General features: G+C 41.6%; 1 protein-coding gene and 1 long non-coding RNA gene across 2 annotated transcripts in view; one reads left to right on the top strand and one right to left on the bottom strand.

The window, feature by feature from the left end:
* Nucleotides 1–24,124, bottom strand: part of Pard3b (par-3 family cell polarity regulator beta) — a 1,028,371-nt gene that overhangs the window by 441,259 nt on the left and 562,988 nt on the right.
* Nucleotides 17,423–22,157, top strand: LOC148003755 (uncharacterized). Its single transcript, XR_015629151.1, has 2 exons — nt 17,423–19,544; nt 21,908–22,157. It is a non-coding gene; the product is annotated as an uncharacterized LOC148003755 (long non-coding RNA).

The raw sequence follows: 24,124 nt of genomic DNA, 5'->3' as shown, positions 1-24,124 counted from the left end.
CAAAGTCAACTCCCTGACTCGGAGGAGCATGAAACACAATAGAAACAACAAACTAAAGGCTGATGAAGATAGAGTTGATCCACTCCAAGCACTTGACACATGTTAACGCACTTAGCTTCCCTATGACCTGAAAGGTTTCTTTATTAGCAGGGCCATTTTACAGACGAAGAGATCACAGAGCATTGCAGCCAGGTATTGTGCTAACAGATCTCAAGACTTGTAAATACAGAAGCTTTGGAGGCCCACGCAGCAGGACTCCTAATTCATACTGTTATTGTTTTAGTGAAAGGTCCTGAGCTATTCATTATATATCTATGATGTCTCATATTCTATGGTCATCTTAGTGAAAGCACTGAAAATTTTTCATGATCTATGATTAAAGTTGGTGTGAACTATGCTATAAATTGGTTATTAAATGACAAACACTGTCTATACTTACAGTGTATATTACACATTAAAATATATTTACTGGGCTGGGAAAATTGTACTGAGTAAAATATTTTTGCTGTCCCAGCAAGAAGGCATGAGTAAAGATCTTTAGCATCCATGTAAAAGCTGGGTTTGGCTGCATAAACCCAAATCTCAGCCCACTCAAGTGTACAAACAAATATACCCCACATAAATACACACATGCACACATAAACATTGAACTTATTAAGCATCACTCCAGATACCTATTTTTTGAGGGATTGGGAATCCCGAACATCAGTATGAGTTACAGTCACCATCGATGCAGTGCAGCGATCCCTGGTTCATTGCCCTGAGCTCTGACTCTTTGTACCACTTGACCAATACCTTTCCAGTCCACTCACCCTCTGCTAATTACTGTTTTCCTATGTGCTTCTGAGTTTGATCGTTTCTCTTTTTAAATCTTCTTTTCTTTTTCTGAAACAATGGGCTTTCCTTCCCAATCCCATGCAAGCATCAGACTCATAGCAATCTCCCTGCATCCATCTCACGAGTGAAAGTGCTGGAGTTAAAATTTGGATTATGAGCTGGAGAGATGGCTCAGCGGTTAAGAGCACTGACTGCTCTTCCAGAGAACCTGAGTTCAATTCCCAGCAACCACATGATGGCTCACAACCATCTGTAATGGGATACAATGCCCTCTTTTGGTGTGTCTGAGGACAGCAACAGTGTACTCATATACATAAAATAAATAAATAAATCTTTTAAAAATTTGGATTACAAGTGTTACTTGTATGCCTGGCAGCCTGATTCTTAACTGCTATGCCACCATACATCCTTGCATCCCAGATTTGTGACCCATTGTGATATGACTTAGTCACAGGACATTTCAAGATTAATTCCTATAATGAAAGTAAAATGATACACAATTTATAGTCTGTGCCAACTACGGATATGCTTCCCTTCCTTGTTGCACTGTAACGGACTCAAGTCATAATTAGGGGTGGGTTTCTAATAATGGCATATTCCCAATGGTGAAGGAAGCCATTACAGTAGTTAACACAGCCATTTCCTCTCTTAGAAATAAATGTTCCTTTACCTAATGTACAAAGGGAGAAAATCAATATACTGAATGTCTCCTACCAATAATCCTAGTTTGAAGAGCAACTCTGAAAATTAAACTCAAACCTTGTCAGGCAGCATTCTGCAGCAGATGGCGAGGTGAATAGAGTATTGCCAGGGTCTTTAATGAAGGACATCAGAGATGGGACCAGCCTGGGGACAATGTCACATCCAGACAGCAGATGATCCGTGGCTTGCTAGCTTTTTAGCAGGAGCTCCTCCAACTTGTGTCAGGAAGACTCCTGTTATTTCCTTCTACCTGCACCTCCACACTAAAAACATGGGTATAGTAAGGGACCCTTACTACTTTTAACTTGCCTCCTTGTTATTTCTTATACCTTGTCAGTAGATGTCAATTCTTTGGACACAAAGTCCTCAATATTTCCAGGGCTAGGCTGTGATGGATACTTAAAATGCCCCCACTATGCATCAATAAGCCCAGCATCCCAGCACCTACTAGGTGCCAGTCATGCAGAGTCCTCAGCTTGGGCCTCCTCAAGCTTGGCATGACAGACACTCGTATTGTGGACTGTCCTATGCAGTGTAGTTAACCACAGCCATGTAGCCTCAGTAGTGTTGTTCCTGCACCAGCTGTGACGAGAAATGCCTCAGGCACTGTCATATGTCATCTAGGGTAAAATTCCAGTTGAGAAATCACTGGCCTTGAATTAACATTACCAAATGTAGCCACATTAAAAAATGCCTGGGTCTAGAAAGCATAACAGAAGTTGCTGGCTGCATGGTTCTTACTAATATGTTCCCAAAGCCTCAAGACAGCAAACACCCTGTGAACTGGGCAAGCCTTCAGTCCACAGGCTCATGACCAACATTTGGTTAAAATGGAAGAGTATAGCCCTGTTCTTGGCTATGTTTATGACTAGATGGTAGCTAATTTCCAGAGGCAGGTATTCAATGTCTGTGAGATGAACAGAGTAGGGGTGATGATAGGCAATGCTACATTAATTAGTACAACCCCTAAATGATTCATTACTTATACAAGAATCCAAGACTCAACTACAATCCATGAAGCTAGTTAAACAACTACACTAACCCATTTGCTACTTTGTATTTTTATTTGTTAAATTACTTATATAATTGTATTGATAAAACGTGGAGATAAACTTTGTGTCCAGCATGCTTCAGGTATGTCATAGACATGCTGTACCATATATATATAGAAAGAGACCATCCCATCTGCTGCCTACTTAATTCCTGTCCCAAGTTATCTGGCTGGAAAACGTCATTATCTATTACCACTAGGGTAGATTCTTTATTACCACTGCAGTGCTGCTCTTTTCTTTTCACTCTGTTTTCCAATACTGCTGAATTACTAAAAAGGAATATGTTTTAGAAAGAATGCATGACGCTATACAACCATTTACTATACGTATACTGCTATGGAAGTAGAAAAAGGAACCTTTAATGGCAAGCATGTACACACACACCCATACACATGCGCACACACACATACACATGCGCACACACACACACACACACACACATACACACACACACCTACACACACATACACACACACACACATACACACACATACACACACACACACATACACACACACACACATACACACACACACATACACACACATACACACACCCATACACATGCGCACACACACATACACACACACACACACCTACACACACCTACACACACACACACACATACACACACATACACACACACACACATACACACACACATACACACACATACACACACATACACACACACACCTACACACACCTACACACACACACACACCTACACACACACACCTACACACACATACACACACACATACACACACACACCTACACACATACACACACATACACACACACATACACACACATACACACACACATACACACACACACCTACACACACATACACACACACACACATACACACACATACACACACACATACACACACACACACCTACACACACATACACACACATACACACACACACATACACACACATACACACACACATACACACACACACACACCTACACACACATACACACACACACATATACACACACATACACACACACACACACCTACACACACCTACACACACATACACACACACATACACACACACACACACACCTACTCTATTGAAAAGTATACAGGATACATACTCTTTTGTATGCATTATTTGATTCTCTCTATTATATATAATATGTACATTTTGAGTGTATGTATTCACATTTTAAATTTTTTTAAGATTTATTTATTTCATGTATATGAGTACACTGTAGCTGTCTTCAGACAGACCAGAAGAGGGTTTCAGAGCCTATTACGGATGGTTGTGAGCCACCATGTGGCTGCTGGGAATTGGACAAGGGACCTCTAGAAGAGCTGCCAGTGCTCTTTATTGCTGAGCCGTCTCTCCAGCCTTGGGTTCACATTTTTAAATCAGTTATCTCAGACCACAGGTTAGCATCACAAAGAGCAATAGGCATGGTACCTTTCCCAAAGTTGGAAGCCCTGTGATCCAGTACCAAAACTTATTGTCTATTCATCTATCTGCACACAATCATCCATTGTTCCATCCATCTCCATTCAAATATGTAGGTATGTGTGCACGCGCGTGCGCAAACACACAGCTACAGAAAGTTTTATAAGATATTACTTGACCTATTTTGGTGTTTTCTATGCTATTCTCTCAAATCTCATTTTTTAAAAATGATTACAATGTACTAGATTAAATCCATAGCCCAAAATATGTAATAGTTTTCACTTCATCCATGTATATATGGGAATTGGTTTTATTAAAGAAAGAAAAAGAGCAAATGAAAGAACAAATGTCAAATAAAGTTTTAACCAATTTGAAAAGGTATTTTAGCACTTTATCCCATTCATTTAGAGTCCTAGCCTTACCCATGTTATCTTTAAGCTCTTACAGCACAGCATGTCTACAGGAAAATCTACATACTGTACTGAATGGCTGCATAAGATGGTAAGTATGTCATTCCTTGGGCGAAGTTATAACGTTACTTCTCTATAATATTATTTTTATTATGGTTTTATTCTCTATAATATTATTTCTATATGCTATATCTTATAAAATGATATTTGTAAAATGTCATGCACATATAAAGTGTAAACAAAACAGCAAGCACACACACATATAAAACCACATATTGAATAACTTGCTGCATTTGGAATTCAGAGCCAGGACTACTCCAGCATGAACGACAAGAGCTATTCTTTACAAACTAGTCATTCAATAATCTTCTCTCAAACATTTACTATATACTAAACAGCATATAATGCAAAATGGCCAGTTTACAAAACACATAATTGGTCAAAACTTTATTGAGCAACATGGACGTCTCTCTCTCTCTCTCTTTTTTTTTTTCTGACATCACTTCCCAATTCTTTTTTTTTATTGGATATTTTATATATTTACATTTCAAATGTTATCCCCTTTCCTGGTCTCCCCTCCAGAAATCCCCTATACAATCCCCCCCCTGCTTCTATGAGGGTGCTCCCCCAACCACCCACCAAATCCATCCCACCTCCCTGCCCTGGCATTCCCCTATACCAGGGAAATCAAGCCTTCACAGGACTAAGGGACTCTCCTCCCATTGATGTCCAAAAAGGCCATCCTCTGCTACATATCCAGCTGGAGCCATGAGTCACCCCATGTGTACTCTTTGGTCAGTGGTTTAGTCCCTGGGAGCTTGGGGATGGGGATGGAGAGGGGAATCTGGTTAGTTGATATTCTTGTTCTTACTATGAGGTTGCAAACCCCTTAAGTTCCTTCAGTCCTTTCTCTAACTGCTCCATTGGGGATCTTGTTCTCACTCCAATGGTTGGCAGCAATCATCCACCTCTGTATTTGTCAGGCTCTTGCAGAGCCTCTCAGGAGACAGCTATATCAGGCTCCTGTCAGGAAGCACTACTTGGCATCTTCTGTAGTGTCTGGGTTTGGGGTCTGTATATGCCCCAGGTGGGACAGTCTCTGAATGGCCTTTCCTTCAGTCTGTGCTCTACATTTTGTCTCTGTATTTCCTCCTTGAGTATTTTGTTCCCACTTCTAAAAGGACTGAAGCATCCACACATTGGTCTTCCTTCTTTTTGAGCTTCATGTGGTCTGTGAATTATATCTTGGGTGTTCTGAGATTTTGTGCTAATATTCACTTATTAGTGAGTGCATACCATGTGTGTTTTTCTGTGATTGGGTTACCTTACTCAGGATGGTATTTTCTGGTTCCATCCATTTCCCTATGAATTTCATGAAGTCATTGTTTTTGATAGCTGAGTAATATTCCATTGTGTAGATGTAGCACATTTTTTGCATCCATTCCTCTGTTGAAGGGCATCTGTGTTCTTTCCAGCTTCTGGGTATTATAAATAAGGCTGCTATGAACATAGTGGAGCATGTGTCCTTGCTATATGTTGGAGCATCTTTTGGGTATACACCCAGGAGTGGTAGCCTCAGGTAGTACTATGTCCAATTTTCTGAGGAACCACCAGACTGATTTCCAGAGTAGTTGTACCAGCTTACAATCCCACCAGCAAAGGAAGAGTGTTCCTCTTTCCCCACATCCTTGCCACCATCTGCCATCTTCTGAGTTTTTGATCTGAGTTTTGAACTGGTGTGAGGTGGAATCTCAGGGTTGTTTTGATGACTAAGGATGTTGAACATTTCTTTAGGTGCTTCTCAGCCATTGGAGGAGATTTCTCAGTTGTGAATTCCCTGTTTAGCTCTGTACCCCATTTTTAAATAGGGTTATTTGGTTCTCTGGAATCTAACTTCTTGAATTCTTTGTATACACTGTATATTAGACTTGTATATTAGAATTGGTAAAGACCTTTCCCCAATCTTTTAGTTGTCATTTTGTCCCATTGACAGTATCCTTTGCCTTACAGAAGCTTTGCAATTTTATGAGGTTCTATTTGTCAATTGTTGACCTTAGAGTATAAGTCACTGGTGTTCTGTTCAGGAAATTTTCCCCTATGCCCATGTGTTTGAGGCACTTCCCCACTTTCTCTTCTATTAGTGTCAGTGTATCTGGTTTTATGTGGAGGTCCTTGATCCACCTGGACTTGAGCTTTGTATGAGGAGATGAGAGTAGAACAATTTGCATAATTCTACATGCTGACCTTCAGTTGAATTGGTATCATTTGTTGAAAATGCTATCTTTTTCCCTCTGGATGGTTTTAGCTCCTTTGTCAAAGATCAAGTGACCATAGGTGTATGGGTTCATTTCTGGGTCTTCAATTCTATTCCATTGATCTACCTGCCTGTCTCTGTACCAATACCATACAGTTTTTAATCACTATTGCTCTGTAATACAGCTTGAGGTCAGGGATGGTGAATCCCCCAGAAGTTCTTTTATTGTTGAGAATAGTTTTCAGCAAACATTGGTTTTTTGTTATTCCAAATGAATCTGTAAGTTGTTCTTTCTAACTCTAAGAAGAGTTGGGTTGGAATTTTGATGGGGACTGCATTGACTCTGTAGATTGCTTTTGGCAAGATGGACATTTTTACTATATTAATCCTGCCAATCAATGAGCATGGGAGATCTTTCCATCTTCTGAGATCTTTTCTTTCTTCAGAGACTTGAAATTCTTGTCATACAGATCTTTCACTTGCTTGGTTAGAGTCACACTGAGGTATTTTATATTACTTGTGACTATTGCAAAGGGTGCCACTTCCATAATTTCTTTCTCAGCCTGTTTATCCTTTTAGTGTAAGAAGGCTACTGGTTTGTTTCAGTTAATTTTATACCCAGACACTTTGCTGATGTCATTTATCAGGTGTAGGAGTTCTCTGGTGGAATTTTTGGGCTCACTTAAGTATACTATCATATCATCTGCAAATAGTGATATTTTGACTTTTGCCTCTTTCTGTTCATCTTTGCTATGTGAAAAGGAGGGGCATGTTTAAGAACAGGAGATAGGAAACAGGAGTGTCTGCACAGACCTTCCTGTACACACTAACGCCCTCTATAAAACAAACAGCAAAAGTAATTGCTTGGTGTGAGAGGAAAAAAAAGCAGCAGGAAGATGGATGGGCAGGGAGGCATCCATGTTATTAGTTTAAGAGTGTTCCAAATGGGGCCATCTCCAGACTCGCAAATATCCTATATTGCAAAGTAGTGCTTGATTCACGCATGCAAGTGGTAATAACCCAGCCTTTCAAATCCTGGGGGAATGCAGCAGCCCACAGGGCCAATGCTCAATTTCCCAGAAGCCCAGGTCAGACCTGAAAGCATCCATGCTGAACCTTTTATGGCCCTCATTTCATTAAATGCTGTGCTTGGGGCTCAGCAGGAGCAAGCGCTGGATGTCTTTGCCTTGCCTCCCAGATGTGTAATTAGCCTGTGTTGTAAGCAGCTTACTTTATGCAAGAATTATGTTCCACATGCAATCATTTTGTCAGTTACAAAAACTCAGACAAAGGATTTTTAAAAAAAGAATGAACATTATTTTTATATATAAAGCAAAAAGCCATACCTGGTGTTTCTGCCAGAATATTTTATAATAAGCTTAACCATTGTTAACTTTTGCCTAAGTAAATTCTAAGGAATTCGAGGGATAAAACCTTTGTAATAATAAATAAAATTTCACCACAGCGAAGTGATAGGACACCTGCAAGACACTTAGTTTTCAGACTTTGTTTTAATTATTATTATTAATCCTCTGAAAAAGCCTTAGGTCACTATTTTAAGTATAAAAGGGTTTTGGTCAATTGGATAATATAAAATTCAGAATGTGAGTATCCTCCTGCAGTGGGAGCAGAGACTCTTCCCAACAGCAGGAAGCTATTTTAGTTTTGATTGTCTTTTAGAGAATAAAGAAATGTAATGGCTGTGAGATGAGCAGGTACGAGACAGGGAAGCTGTGGCCCAAGGATGTAGTTTTAATACATGGCAAATGTCTTTTCTTTTTACAGTATCTGCCAATGCACGGACAGAAGTCAGAAGAACACTTGTTGATCTACACGTGGGCAATGAAAACCACTTTAAAACTGTTTCTCCCTCTGGGTAATGTAGAGATTTCAACAAAGAACCAGAGGTTATAAGGAGGGTTTACTGTTGTTTGTTTGGCTTATTTTTTGCATTTTTTTGAGAGTGTATTATAATGTCTCTTCCTCCCTTTTCCTCCTGCCAACTCCCCTTATATTTGCATATACGCTAGCATAAATCGGAGAAGGTCTCAGAGAGCAACTTTAAATTCATGACCTCTTTGTCCCCAACTAATTGTTATTGCATGTATATAAGCATATGTATGTACATATATATTCCTTAGTATGACCTACTCTTTCTGTGTGACGTTACTTGGGTGTATGTTTTCATGACTCTGCATTCTGCGCTAAATTGCCTAGGATTAACTGCAAATTTTATACCATGTTTTCAATCATAAGAAACAAATAAGACGAGTCAACGTTAGCATAAATCGGAGAAGGTCTCAGAGAGCAAAACATAGGCAATGCTGATATGGACTCTCAATGGAAGGGAAAACAAATGTAGACTAGAGTTAGCTTACCAGTGTCTATTTTAAATTTATGTCTTTATTTTGATCTCTCAAAGTTCATAGTTAGCCATATTAGTTAAACTTTTTTTATCACTGACACAGATGAAGAAAACTATAGAAATTATTTATATGAGACTTTTTTCTTATTTGTTAAAATGTATCCCATCCCACTAAAAGCTGTCAGGAAACGGAAACTAGCAAAAGCGAGAGTTCCTAGCTACATGGTATGTTCAAAACCAAGCAAATAAACAAACAAACGAAAACAAAAATCAGATTTTGGTAAGTAGAAGTTAAACAAATATCCAGACATAAATGTCAGGAAATGGCCATTGTTCACTGCCTGTGCCATATAAAATGACCTTTAATGTAATGTAGGGTCAAAGCATTCAAACTGCCAGGAAAACCGAATCAGGCAAACATTTCTACATGGAATTCTACACTTGTAATCCCAGTGCTTGGGCGCAGGAGGCTAAAGGATCCTGAGCCAAATAGCGACTTCCAGACAAACCTGGACTACATGAGATTGTCTCAAAGAAACAGAAGCGAACAAAACAGCTATAGTGGTCTCTTCCTCTTAAAACAAATAAATCTGAAAAGCAGTATGAGACATTGGAACCTCAACAGCCTACTATAGCATGTATATTTATAGTATTTTTCTTATTATATAAAAATGACTAATAAAATAAAATGAATATAATATTTTGTCAGGGAACCTATATACATTGTGTTTTAGAATCCAGATAGCTAGATTTTTTTAATTAGTATTTGCCTTTGTTAATATTGAGAAATGGTGGGCCTTTCTGTTTTGCATTTATTCTTTCGCATTATAAAAGTCGACAAGAGAGCACGGTGTGAAGGTGGACACCTTTGATCCTGGTACTCAGGATTGGCAAATCTCTGTGACTTCAAGGCTAGACTTCTCTAGATAGAACACTTCAGGCCATCCAGAGCTAGTTAGTGAGACTGTGTCTCAAAACAAACAACTACCCCAGTAGATTAGAATAACGATATATAAAAAATGCTGTAAATACTTAATCAATAGTTCACTGGTTGAAATGCAAGAGTACATATTTAACTTTTTCTAATGTATTGTTTTGTGTATAAGAGATATACGTGTGTGTAGTTGGGGGAGGAGCGGTGTATATGCAATATGTGGAAGTTAGAAGAGAATTCTTTGGAACTGGTTCTCTCTTTCCACTCTTAGTGGGTCTTGGGATCAAGCTGAGGTGTCCAAACTGGCACAAGTGCCTTTATTGCTGAGCCGCCTGGCTGACCCAAGAATACATGCATCTTTATGACCGTAACATGGAAGGATGAATGTACAACATCACAACTCAGTGACCACAAAAGGAACCTTAATCCTAGGCAGAGAAGCCCATTTAGACAGAGTTCTTAGGTGACCTATTTCCAATATGTTTGGATCAGAAATATTTGGTGTTCTAGATTAACCATCCTGAAAAGACAGATCAGTGTCATGGCTGAGGTGAACATACACCAAATAACATCAAACAGGACTGGGCGCACTAGACATGGTGCCTGCCCCTCTCTACTCAATGCTCTGCCTACTGCTTGGGAAGCATTAATGGCGCTGACTGGCATGCGACATCCCCTGGATATCTCTACAGTAAGTCTGTAGGACTCTCAGAATTCTTGAGGAGGCTTCTCAGGCCTCAGGTTTACTGAATTAAGACTGTTTTCAGCAACTAGCTAAACCAACAAGTGAGACTCTCTCTAAGACTTCCTCCAGTTCTGTCAGTTCTGTCAGTGGGAGAACCTGAGAAATCTGTTGGATAAAGAATATTCTTGAAATAGATTGTGAGACTCGTGAGAGCCTTTTAATCAGTATATATTTAGAATCTTTCAGTAGGAGGGAATTCATCTCTCACTATGTTTGTATTTTTGTTTGTTTCTAGACAGGATTTTTCTGTGTAGCTCTCTGGCTGTCCTTGAACTCACTCTATAGAACAGACTGCCCTCAAACTCAGAGAGATCTGCCTGCCTCTGCCTCCAGAGTGCTAGGATTAAAGGTGGACACCACCACTGCTAGACTGCAGCTATCATTATGTGATACACATGCTTTAGGCAACCTGTGGTCTGAGGATTATGGGAAATAATATAGAATGCTGGTACACATCCATAGCTTGAAAAAAATTCTTATCTGAGCCCAGGCTAGATCAATCAAAACCCAGCTAACCTGAAGATATGTGAGTCACAAATAAATGTTTGATTGTACACAACACAATTTGGAAAAAAAAATATGGAACACTTTCAGAGCAACAATTAGCTCATGAGACATTTACTTCTAATTTTGGGTATATTTCTCCTTTCCCATCAATGTGTTTTAGCCAAAGGACAAGCTTTTCTTTATTCCATCATGGAACACAGCATTGCATGAAAGATGTTTAAAATAAATATTTTCTATCATACATTCAAGAAATTCTGTATTAAGGAATACTAACTACAGTGGCTAGTTCAGAGATTTTTCCAGGGAGAAAATCTTACAAGTCACCAGCAAGGCCTCAGATGCCTTAGAGCACTGTGTCATTATTTTTTTATCATGATTTGTGAACAAAGCCTGTGATGGCTTGTATATGCTCAGCCCAGGAAGTGGCACTATTAGAGGGTGTGGCCCGTTTGGAGTAGATATGTCATTGTGGGCATGGGCTATTAGACCCTCATCCTAGCTGCCTGGAAGCAGTATTCTGCTAGCAGCCTTCAGATGAAGACGTAGAACTCTCAGCTCCTCCTGCACCATGCCTGCCTGGATGCTGCCATGTTCCTTGATGATAACGGACTGAACCTCTGACCTGTAAAACAGCCACAACTAAATGTCTTTATAAGAGTTGCCTTGGCCAAAAAAAAAAAAAAAAAAAAAAAAAAGAGTTGCCTTGGCCATGGTGTCTGTTCACAGCAGTGAAACCTAATACAGAAATTGGTACCAATGATTGGGATATTGCTGTGATGGACCTGACCATGCTTTTGTTTGGAAGAATGTGGATTTGGGGACTTAGGATTTGGAAAACAGTGGAATGCTTTAAATGGGACTCAATGGACTCTTTTAGTAAGAATATGGAAGACTTTGTTACTGAGAGTGATTTGAATTATGTGGACCTGGCCCAAGAGGTTTCAGTAGAAATTTTCAATACATGGCCTAGAGGCTGTTTTATAGTATTTTGGTGAAGAATATGGCTATTTTTTGCCCTTGTCTGAAGAGTCTGCCAGAGGCTAAGGTGAAGAGACTCAGATTAATTGCATTGACAAAGGGAGTCTCAAAAGAGCCCAGCAGAGACTTTGTTCTCTGGTTAAGTCTCATGAAGAGCATTTTGAACAGGCCTAGCAAGTGGAGAAAGGAAAAAATACAAAATATATGGTTTGAGTATTAGGGGGCACCAGCAAGTGAAATGGAGCTGAATCCTGTGTTCAAGGATATTAAATTGAATTAAGGGAGTAGTGACCTTAGGGCAGATCCCACCCAGCTAAGTTTAGGTCCAGGGATGGTAGTTCAAGCCTTTAATCCCAGGAGGCAAAGACAAGCAAATCTCTTGAGTTCTAGGCCAGCCTAGAAGGGAGCAAACTCTAAGTGAATAAAAACTTAAATCCAGGCTTGGTAGACCACACCTTTAATCCCAGTGCTCTGGAGTCAGGCATGCAGATCTCTGAGTTCAAAGCCAGTCTACAGAGCAAGTTCCAGGACAGCCAAGCTTAGTCAATGAAGGAGTTAGAAAACAGAAAACTGATGATAATATAATAGAACAAGGGGGCTATGTTCTAGCTCGTGCAAGAAGCAGAACTCTGCAACTTTGGCCACGTGGCTCTGGCTTTAGAGTCAAGAATAGAAGGGACTACTAGGATAATTAATGCTGGTTAGCTGAAGCTAAGGAATTAGTGGTGACTTAGAAGAGACCAGCATCACTGAGGTGAAATCTCTTGAGAAGTGTTTTCTGAGAGCACAAAAAAGCTCTGTTCCAGAAATAGCCAAGGTTCTACCTGGTAATGTACTTGGTAATGTGCAAGAGTCACTGAGGTAGTACCGGTTTTGAAGGTCTGAAGGGGTCATGAAGAACAGTTGAGGCTTGGCACTGTGAGAGGCTAGGGAAGGCTATTGGTGAAGGTGCAGCCTCAGTTGTAGTTGATGGCCCAGGACTAAAGGGATCATGCAAAGGAGTGAAGGCTTAGCACCATGAAGAGAGCTTATGAGGGGCTATCGGTGAAACCTAGTAGCAGCAGGCGACCTTAGTGTATTGGAGATGCCAGTACCACGGGATGATCACCAAGAATAGCAGTGGCAGTGGAGTAGTTCACCTCTGAGTTTGGAGTGCTACAGAGGGCAGAGCTGGAGAAGTGATGCCAGTCCTTTGGAGGAGCCCAGAAGATCATATGTGGATCCCAGATATTGAAACAATAAACTGTAACATTTCAGTTGATTTGAAGACCCCAAGATGTTAGAGATGCCAGAGCCACGGGCTATCTGCTGAGAAAAGCTGCTAACAGGGAACAGAACAAGCCCAGGAGAGTAAAGTTTGTTGCAGTCAACAAAGATAAAAAGCAGTTTGAGATCTGAAGACGGCTTTGACATCAGTCATGGAGATGCAGTTTGTCTACCTGGTTTCCTGTCTTGCTTTGGGGATTATGGTTAATTTATTGGATGAATCTCAGAAGAGACTTTGACCCTTGGACTGTTAACATTGTTGAGATTGCTATAGACTTTTGGGACTTCTGAAATTGGACTAATTGTATTATGTATTATGCTGTTTAGGTATGGCCCTCATAGACTCATGTGTTTGGACAAGCCTATGGGGGCCAGAGAGTAGAATGTGATAGTTTGTATATGCTTGGCCCAGGAGGTGGCACTATTAGAGAATATGGCCCTGTTGGAGTAGGTGTGTCACTGTGAATCTGGGCTTTAAGACCCTCATCCTAGCTGCCTGGAAGCCAGTGTTTTGCTAGCAGCCTTCAGAGCTCCTCCTGCACCATGCCTACCTGGATGCTATCATGTTCTTGCCTTGATGATAATGAACTGAACCTCTCAACTCGTAAGCCAGCCACAATTAAATGTTGTCTTTATAAGAGTTGCCTTGGCCATGGAGTCTGTTCACAGCAGTAAAATCTTAACTAAGACAAAGCTGTTTCACAATGAGCCTGAGCTTCAAGCACAGAGCTTGAAGCTCTTAGTGTTTAGATATTACTGAAGAGAAAAGGTGTTTAGTTTCTTATAACTACAATATTCCCCTCTCTGTAACTAACCCTTCCTCCCTTACCCTTCCCTCCCTCCTTCTATTCTTTCCTCTATCTCACTCCCTCTCCTGCATTTCGGATAGGGAAGTGTCCATAATAGTTAAAGACAACAAATTACAGGTTACTTTCATTGAACTCTTAAGAGGTATAATGGCTACTGAATGGCATCTTCCCCCATTAGAGTCTAAGTACAAGGGCGGTCTATAGAGCAATCCTCATTCTAAGCACATACACCATTATTTAGGATATAATGGCTCTAAAAAAAGAAACTACAGTCTTTTTCCCCAACTTAAGAATTTTCAAGGTAGAAATGCATCTTACTTTCCCTTAGTTTCTCTAACTGACATAGTAAATACTCATTTTTAGGTCAGAAAATAATGCCCTTTAATTCTAACACAATATTCTAAGAGTATGAGTATGGCCTTCAAAGAGGTACAATTTATAAATTAAATCCTCAAAAATTAAAAAGGGAATATTTGAGGAGGAGTAGGGAAATGGAGTTTTTGCCAATTGGTTAATGGTTATAAAATAAAACAAATGATAAAAACGTAACCATTTTTACCCTGTGTTTTTTTCTGTTGTCTGAGCTGCATCTAATGTGACTCCAGCAGGAATCCAATCCTGTTAGTCTGCTACTAATGATAAATAATTCTAAATTCCAAACAGGGATGGAGGAATCTCAGTGGGTAACAACCATTTAAAATTCATAGTGATGTTTACTATTGTAATGAAAATGTTCTTAGTATATGTAATATGCCATTTGCAGATAGACATATAATTTGCCTTTTATCTTAATAATTAAATCAATTACTCTGTTTAAATTAATTGTTAGACAAAAGTGACTATAAAATAAGAAGTCCTTTAGGTCCTATGGATGATGAGAAGTCATCCAAATTAAAATGTGAATACATCTTCCTATTGTTCATTATGTGTCAGACATAAGAAGGTAGAAGAAAATCTGCCCAGAGCTGATTCATGAAGGAAAGGAAGTGGATCTGCAAGTCAGCCATTGCTCCAAGAATAGCGTGTGACAAAGTTATATCTAAAGTGGGTTGTTACTCACAGTAAACTGCATACTTATGGTTTGCATTTGTACAGGTTGGCTAGAGTTTAATTAGTACAGGCTGGGCTCCAGTGCACTGTATGCTTGCCTCCCAGCGCCTGATGGGGGATGTATATGCTCCCCATGTCCCAATCACTCACAACCTCACATTCCTCAGACCATTATTGATCACATGATACAAGACAGACACCAAAAGTCAAAGTGCTTTTCAGGTATTTGGTCATGTAACATCTGCTCACATCAATGGCCAAATACATTGACATGGTTAAGTTCATAGACTACAGTAGGGAAGCAGACTCTCTAATGATACTGAGATCTCAACAAGGGTATAGCAATATAATGCTACTATATGGATGTGAATACTTGAATTCTACTCAGCAATTGGATGCCATTGTATTGATGCATAGCTCTTACCCAGGGCTAATGATAAAACACACAGGGTTTACATTTCTCTTCCTGAACCATGCCTTCACTGACACAGTGCCATTTTTGGTTGTCTCAACAGAACTGGCTTGTGGGCCTGTGAGATTTTTCTCATGATGAAGAAATCAGGGTGATCTCTTCCATGACCTTTGTGTTCCTGAAGCAAAAACTGGTCAGAGGGACGCAGCTCTATTTACATGGCTTAAACTACTGACTGGCATTGACCTTCGCTTTGTATTGCTTTCCCTTGGTACTCAACTTCTAAAGTCTCTTCTTCCTTGCTATATATGAAAGCAAGACAAGGGTGAGGAAATACATTTTTATTACTTTAATTCTGGTAAAATCAGCGTGTAAATGTGAACATTTTAAAATTCAGAACAGTTCCAATCAATATCTGCTAAATGGAGGTTGGGCAGGATTCCTTTCCTTTGTGAACTAATGTAGCTGCATTTTCCAACATGGGCACATAGATTGCTCATGGGCTACATAAGAACTATCTCGATTGAGCTTAAGCCTAAGGAGTTCAGTTTCTAAAAGTAATCCAAATAATGCTATTTTGACCTTGGATGCACTTCAAATGAAGCTCTAAGCATAATTAGTGAATGTATACTTTTGATCAACTGCTTCTTTGATGGGCTAGACCTATAGGTTTTCTGATATGATATAAAATCATACATGAGAAAAGAATTCTCATGTATGTCTGGATTTACCATAGAAAGTATTTTGAACTAAAAAGAACTTGGCTCTGAAAATGTGATAGAATAAAGGTTTTTAGTGCTTACTTCCAAGTACTTTGTGTCTCAACATCTCCATTAGATCTTTGACAAACTCCCCGATCACATCAGTAGATAAGTCCCGTACTCCTCCTTCCAATTTAGCTTTCTTTTTCTCATTCCCGTGGTTCTCATCAGCTCCTTCCTATTCTTACAATTACTTGTCCTGTTGCCTACTTTAACTCTGCTGTGCCACTGTGATCTAATCAAAGACAGAGACTATATTTAATTCAAACTTTGAATCCATTTAGTATCTGGGAGGGCATGCATCTAATACATATTTGTTGTGGGATTACTTCATCAATATTCTTGACGTTTCACTGTCATACTGCCCCTTGGAAATAATGGTATCAAAGGGCACAGAATGTGACAGCCATATCTTGTATCTTATCTGTAAAAACACCCTTTTTTAACATTTCTAAACTGAGCTTTCTGGCATGTCTTTTAGAATAGAAATCATTCACATGTTACAAATACCTTCTTTTATGTTTTATAGGAGATTGTCTCTGCCTAAAATACATGTTCTGAAAGACCCACCCCATGAGTCTTAACTCAGAGTTGCAACAGGCTTGACCGAGCCCAGGCACGCCCAGATACCTAGGGCCGAGTCACCGTGAAAACTAACAGACCATAAAAGGAAAGGAATGCAGAACAGACCAGGAGTACCACTCACAGGCCACCTGGCAGGAAGAGATAAGCCCCCAGCCCCCGACATCCAGGACGCCCCAAACCTGCCAATGTGTGTAGCTATACCTTATTACCTCATCATGTGAAATAGCCAATCATATGTGAACATGTCTATGTGCCTCGTTTGAATCCACCAATCCCCGTAACTATGCATCTGCTTCTGTACGCCCGCTTCTGCTTCCCCAATCCCTATAAAAGCCCCATGCTGGAGCTGCTGAGTGCGCAAGTCCTCCGAAGAGACTGTGTGCCCGCAGGTACCTGTGTTTTCCAATAAACCCTCTTGCTGATTGCATCCGAGTGGACTCGGCTCGGTCATTGGGCGCTTGGGACTCCTCCTGAGGGAAAGGTCCTCTCTGGGGGTCTTTCATTATGGGGGCTCGCCCGGGGTTTGGAGACCCTCCGCCCAGAGATCACCGACCACCCACCGGGAGGTAAGCCGGCCGGCGTTTGTCTTGTCTGTTGTGTCTTGTCCTGTGAACGATCGATCAATAGGCTCAGATCTGGGGACTATCTGGGCGGGCCAGAGAAGGAGCTGACGAGCTCGAACTTCTCCCCCGCAGCCCTGGAAGACGTTCCAAGGGTGGTTGGAGGAGAGGGAGATCCGGATCCGTGGCACCTCCGTCCGTTTTCGGAGGGATCCGCACCCTTGATGACTCCGTCTGAATTTTATTGGAGTAGAGGATCCAAGACCCTCGCTGACTCCGTCTGAATTCTTGGTTTCAGTTTGGTACCGAAGCTGCGCGGCGCGTCTGCTTGTTACTTGTTTGACTGTTGGAATTGTTTGTCTTCTTTGTGACCTGACTGTGGTTTTCTGGACGTGTTGTGTCTGTTAGTGTCTTTTTGACTTTTGTTTCGTGTTTGAATTTGGACTGACGACTGTGTTTAAAATCTTGGACCGACGACTGTGTTTGAAATCATGAAACTGTTTGCTTTGTTCGTCGAAGAGTTTTACTTGGTCCCCTTAACGCTTAGTGAGTAAGAAACTTAATTTTGTAGACCCCGCTCTAGTGGCAGTGTGTTGGTTGATAGCCAAAGTTAATTTTTAAAACATAGTGTTTTGGGGGTTGGGGATTTAGCTCAGTGGTAGAGCTCTTGCCTAGCAAGCGCAAGGCCCTGGGTTCGGTCCCCAGCTCTGAAAAAAGGAAAGAAAAACAAAACAAAAACATATAGTGTTTTATCTGTGCTTATGCTCGCAGCCAGCTGTGATGAACTGGGAAAGATTTAAATTTTCCTTGGGAGTAAGGAATCTTAAAGGCGGAGTTTCAGCCGGTATGGCACTTAGTGCATAGCTGCCTAAAAGATCAGAAATGCTGTTAACAGGCTATAAAAAAAGGACAGGCTGTGTTAGAAATGCTACAGGAAGAATGATCTAAAAAGGCTGAGAGCTAAGTGGGGCTATAAGGAAAACAAGAACAGGAAAGGAATTTCTGACATTTGCTCACAGTAGGAGAGCGCTCATTTAGAGAAGTTCTTTAAGGAAGCCTGCCTTATCTGCTGTCCTTATTCCAAGGGAGGAGTCAGTCTCCAACATTAAATTACTTTTCTCACTGATCATCATTAACATGGAGAGTGCCTTTGGTCCTATCCCCACAGCAGCCAGTTCCTGCCCCTATGGTTAAAATGCCCCAGGTTGGGGGACAAAAAGAGCCCCTAAAATAGTTTCAAAGAATCTACAACTGTGAAGAACTTTGTTTTGCCAGTCAGGATTAATGTTTTCTTTTCCATGGGCCTATAGCCCACTGAGACAGTTTGGTAAAGGGCTGTTACTAAAGTCCTGAAAGCCCCAGGTGAACTGGTTACAATTCTTTTGTCAGCTGCTTAGTATCTAGCACCCAGGTTCTAACCATCTCTCCATCCTTTTGTTATTAGTTGTTACTAGAAGCCCAGTGTCATTTGGAGGCTGGTTCTCTTGAGAGGCAAAGCCACCAAGCTGACACTGAAGGGAGGTAGGTACTCCTTAAGGGAAAATCTAAGCCCAGAGAAACAGCCGGTAACAGCTAGGCTGCCTCTCTGCTCGCCTTTCTGTTTCATAGACAAAGCTTGTGCTTATATTTACAGTGGCCTTTTTGTCCAAAAAAAAGGCCTCCTGGTTTAGCTGTGTGACTAAATGCTATTTGTCCTCTTCAGTGGACCTCTCTCCTCTAGATTCCCTTCTTGTTTTCTCACCATCCCACGTGAGATGCTTGTTAGTAACTGTTACAGATCTTCTTTACCACTGAGGAAAGACAGAATCCTGCTAGAGGCCAGAAAGAATGTTCCAGACATGGATGGAAGGCTCCTGACTGTTGACTTCAATGCCCCTGAAGGTAGGGAGTGCTCCAGGTCTGCCCCCAGGCTCCGAGGGTGGGTCTCCTAGGGGCTGGAAAATGCCCCACCAATCTGGCTAAGATAAGGAAAGGATATGAAGAGAAAGTTACAGAAACTTGAAGGGTAAAGCTAAGTCACTGAGAGAGTTATTGTAAGTTGCAGAGAAAATAAGTTGATGCGTGGTTCAGGGTCTGTGCAGAAAAGTGGACAGCACCTAATAGCTGTAGAAGAAGATGCAGAGAGACTGAAAAAAAAAAAAAGAAAGAAAGAAAGAAAGAAAGAAAGAAAGAAAGACAGGAAGAAAGAGGATAAAAAGAGCAGGAAGCTAGGGAAGAAAAGAGACAAAAAGAAGAGGAAATTAGAGAGCTAAAGAGAGATAAAAGACAAGAGAGGAACATATACTGGCCACAGTAGTTAGGGAACTTAGGAAGATAGTACCTGGCAACAGAAGAGAATTCCTGGCTAAAGATCAGTGTGCCTAATACGAAGAAAAAGGACATTGGGTCAGGGACTGCCCCAGAAAGAACAAGAGGGGACACTGGAGAGCCTCTTGGTGCTGGCTATGCACAGAGATAGAAGGGAAGCCCGCCCAGTTGTTTTGTGGATACAGGGACCCAATGCTCTGTGCTCCTATGCTCCAGTGGGCCAGTATCCAAAGACCTTGGGTACAGGGGCCTGCTGGCAACAAACAATACTTATGGACTGCCCGAAGAACAGTGGACCTTGGCGTGGGCCGGGTAACCCACTAGTTCATAGTCATCCCTGACTGCCCCCATCCCTTGCTCATGAGAAAATTGCTCCCCAAAATGGCTTGCGTGGGCTGAAATGGCTGGGTGAGGCCATGTGTATGCATATCTACAGACTGTGTATGCGGAGCTTAAGACCTGTCTCAGTGCACCAGTACCTGATGCTGGGAGATGAATGGCTTAGCGCTGTTCTACTTGGAACATATCACTCCTGCCAGCCGGGCACTAACAATTATCACCCAATCCAGGACTTAAACTGTGATAGACTGGCTGATGTTTGCCTTTGAATAGAGTGTCCCAAAAGATGGGACCACTGGTCAGCTGCCATGGACTAGATTCTCCACCTGTTGGGGGCAATCTGGTCACCTTGCTGCCCAATCCGACCTGGAGCCACCACAGCACGAGTGTCAAGCACTGGCAGAAGCCCATGGGTGGAGGAAAGACCTCTGCGACTGGCTGATTGACCCCTGCTGAAAGCCGAGGCTACCTTGTCCACAGACGGGAACAGTTCTCTTCATGAAGGTCAGAGATAAGTGGGTGCTGCCATGGTGGACAACACAATGTCATCTAGGATGGCTGAACCTCAACCCCCCAGTAAATCAGTGCCGCAGATGCCTTTGCCATCTCTTGGATGCCCTGATGAAGCCAACAACTGTGAGTACTATTCATTGCTCAGGATATCAGGAGGGAAGAGATTCAGTGACATGGGGCAATAACGAAGCAGATCAAGTGGCTCGAAAAATGGTTATGCAGGAGCCCATCCTGGTTGCAGGCCTGCAAGAGACAGCCACTGAGAACTAGGATTGGACTAAGGGATGGCCTCACTTAGAAAAGGCCCAAATTGCTTAAAAGATAAAGGACAATGGCACACTTGAGGGGAAAGCTATACTCCCCAGAGAACAAAGAAAAGACTCACTTTGCCAAATACAGAAATGGACTCATTTAGGAGATAAAAAGTTTGTCCAAGTAGTTAAGTGTATGTAATAGACTTTAAGATTTTAGCCAGAGAGGCAGTAGAAAGTATAAGGTATGTCAATAAGTGAATGCTTAGCAAGCAAACAGGGCAAAGAGACCTAGAGAGTTTGGTGAAAAGTCGAAGTGAACTTCACTGAGATAAAACCAGAAAAATATAATCACAAGTATCTCCTAGTGCTTGTAGATACTTTTTCAGGAATAGATAGAAGCTTTCCTCACCAAACGAGAGACGGCCTCTGCAATCATCAAGAAGATACTGGAAGAAATCTTCCTCTTGGAATGCCCAAGGTAATCTGGTCAGACAACGGCCCTACTTTCGTTGCCAAGGTAAGCCAGGGTGTGGCCAAGTATTTAGAGGTCGATTGGAAATTACATTGTATTTACAGACCTCAAAGTTCAGGACAGGTAGGGTAAATAAATAGAACTCTAAAAGAGACCCTGACCAAATTAACCATGGAGACTGGCGCAGACTGGGTGACACTCCTTCCCTCTTGCTCTCTTCAGAGCAAGAAATACCCCTTCCAGATTCAGCCTTACCCCCTTTGAGATCTTATATGGGGCCTCAGCCCCATTGACTGTATTAGATGATGTTACTGAACCAACATGTCATAGTGCCATAGTAATAATGATTTGTGTGCCAGGCTAAAAGACCTACAGGTGATACAGAAAGAAATCTGCTCAGAGCTGGCAGCAGCCTATGCCCTGGGGACCCCTGAGACATCTCACCAGTTCCAGGTCGGAGACTCGGCTACATACGATGGCACCGAACCCAGATACTCACTGGAAAGGACCGTACCTGGTTCTGCTGACCACCCTGACAGCCATCAACTCTCAACCCTCACCAGCCGTGTACTAGCTGTTGGGGCTGAGAGCTGGGACCTAGAGGGAAACTCAGATCTTCAAAAAGCTCCCTAGACTTAATTTCATGTTTGCCCCGGGTTTTATCAAGATAGGTGTGGGGATAGGCTTGATTTCTATTACAAATGATGTAACATTGCATATGTTAGTACTCCTAACACTTCTTGGGACTGTGCCTCAGGGATCACAATCTGTATAAGTTTAGAAGTTCTAAAAGCTAGTCATGACCTTGGTGTGTAGGTTTAGATAGTGTCCAGATTGGAATCCTGATGCTAAAGACTTAGTAAAAAAAAAAAAAAAAGAGTTGAGAATTACTTAAGGCTATCTAGGTGCTGCAAGGGCAGCACAAGGACATCTGCCATTGCCCTGCAATGCAAGGTTTATAGAGAATTCAGAACTGCCATTGACTCAGATATAAAAAGAGTGAAAGACTTTTTAGCTGACCTCCAAGAATACCTAACCTCCCTCTCAGAGGTAGTCCTTCAGAATAGGAGAAGATTAGACCTGATATTCCTTAAAGAAGGAACCTGTGTGCTACACTGAAAGAATGTTGTTTCTATGCAGACCATACAGGATTAGTGAGAGATAACATGGCTAAGCTCCGAGAACGCTTGGCCCAGAGACAGAAGCTGTTTGATTCCCAACAAGGCTGGTTCGAGGGGTGGTTTAACCGATCCCCTTGGTTTGCTACCCTGGTGTCCACCTTGATGGGACCCTTAATCATCCTCCTCCTAATCTTCCTCTTTGGCCCCTGCATTCTAAACAGATTGATGCAGTTCATAAAGAACAGACTCTCAGTCATTCAGACGCTTGTTCTCACCCAACAATACCAGAGGGTAAGACAACAGGAAGAGATTCCTTAGAATTCGATTTGAGTAAAGGATTTTACTCAAGTCTAAAAGAAAATGGGGGAAAATGAAAGACCCACCCCATGAGTCTTAACTCAGAGTTGCAACAGGCTTGACCGAGCCCAGGCACGCCCAGATACCTAGGGCCGAGTCACCGTGAAAACTAACAGACCATAAAAGGAAAGGAATGCAGAACAGACCAGGAGTACCACTCACAGGCCACCTGGCAGGAAGAGATAAGCCCCCAGCCCCCGACATCCAGGACGCCCCAAACCTGCCAATGTGTGTAGCTATACCTTATTACCTCATCATGTGAAATAGCCAATCATATGTGAACATGTCTATGTGCCTCGTTTGAATCCACCAATCCCCGTAACTATGCATCTGCTTCTGTACGCCCGCTTCTGCTTCCCCAATCCCTATAAAAGCCCCATGCTGGAGCTGCTGAGTGCGCAAGTCCTCCGAAGAGACTGTGTGCCCGCAGGTACCTGTGTTTTCCAATAAACCCTCTTGCTGATTGCATCCGAGTGGACTCGGCTCGGTCATTGGGCGCTTGGGACTCCTCCTGAAAGAAAGGTCCTCTCTGGGGGTCTTTCAGTTCTCCCCCTCACTGAATTTTGAGAACTGACTGCACACTTAGACCCACCAAGGCCTCTTAACTACAGTCTCTCTGTGGTAGATGCTTGCCTAAGTGGTTAGAGTACTTTATATGCAACTAGAGCATAGCACGAATCATGTGACATCTAGATCTTTATATAAATCTTTACAGATAGGAAGGGCCACAAGGAACACTTACATTTATGTCACTAATATCTATCACATGCATGGCTAAGGACGAGCAGATGGAATGTAACATTGCTGATAGACACTCCTTGGTTTCTTTTTCTGTATACCAAGCTACATTTTGTCAAAAAGAATTTTTAAGAAATACGTTAAGTTCCAGCACTGAAATGAAAACCATGTGAGAGGCTGGTCGTCTATTTGTACAGGAATTACTATTAACACTATCGTCATGGCCAGTTGGTATCTTGGAATCTTAGTGATGATTTTGGGATGTCTGCAGCAGACAGAGTGGCTGCCTTTCCCTCCTCGCTATAATCATGCTTAGCACAGTCATGACTGGTTACTCTTTGATGCCAAGGAAGGGCTGAT

Source organism: Rattus norvegicus, chromosome 9, assembly GCF_021556685.1.
Source record: "Rattus norvegicus strain SHRSP/BbbUtx chromosome 9, alternate assembly SHRSP_T2T, whole genome shotgun sequence".
NCBI classification, from domain to species: domain Eukaryota; kingdom Metazoa; phylum Chordata; class Mammalia; order Rodentia; family Muridae; genus Rattus; species Rattus norvegicus.
Note: the sequence above shows the minus strand (reverse complement) of the source record. Positions and strands in the feature narration are given on the sequence as shown.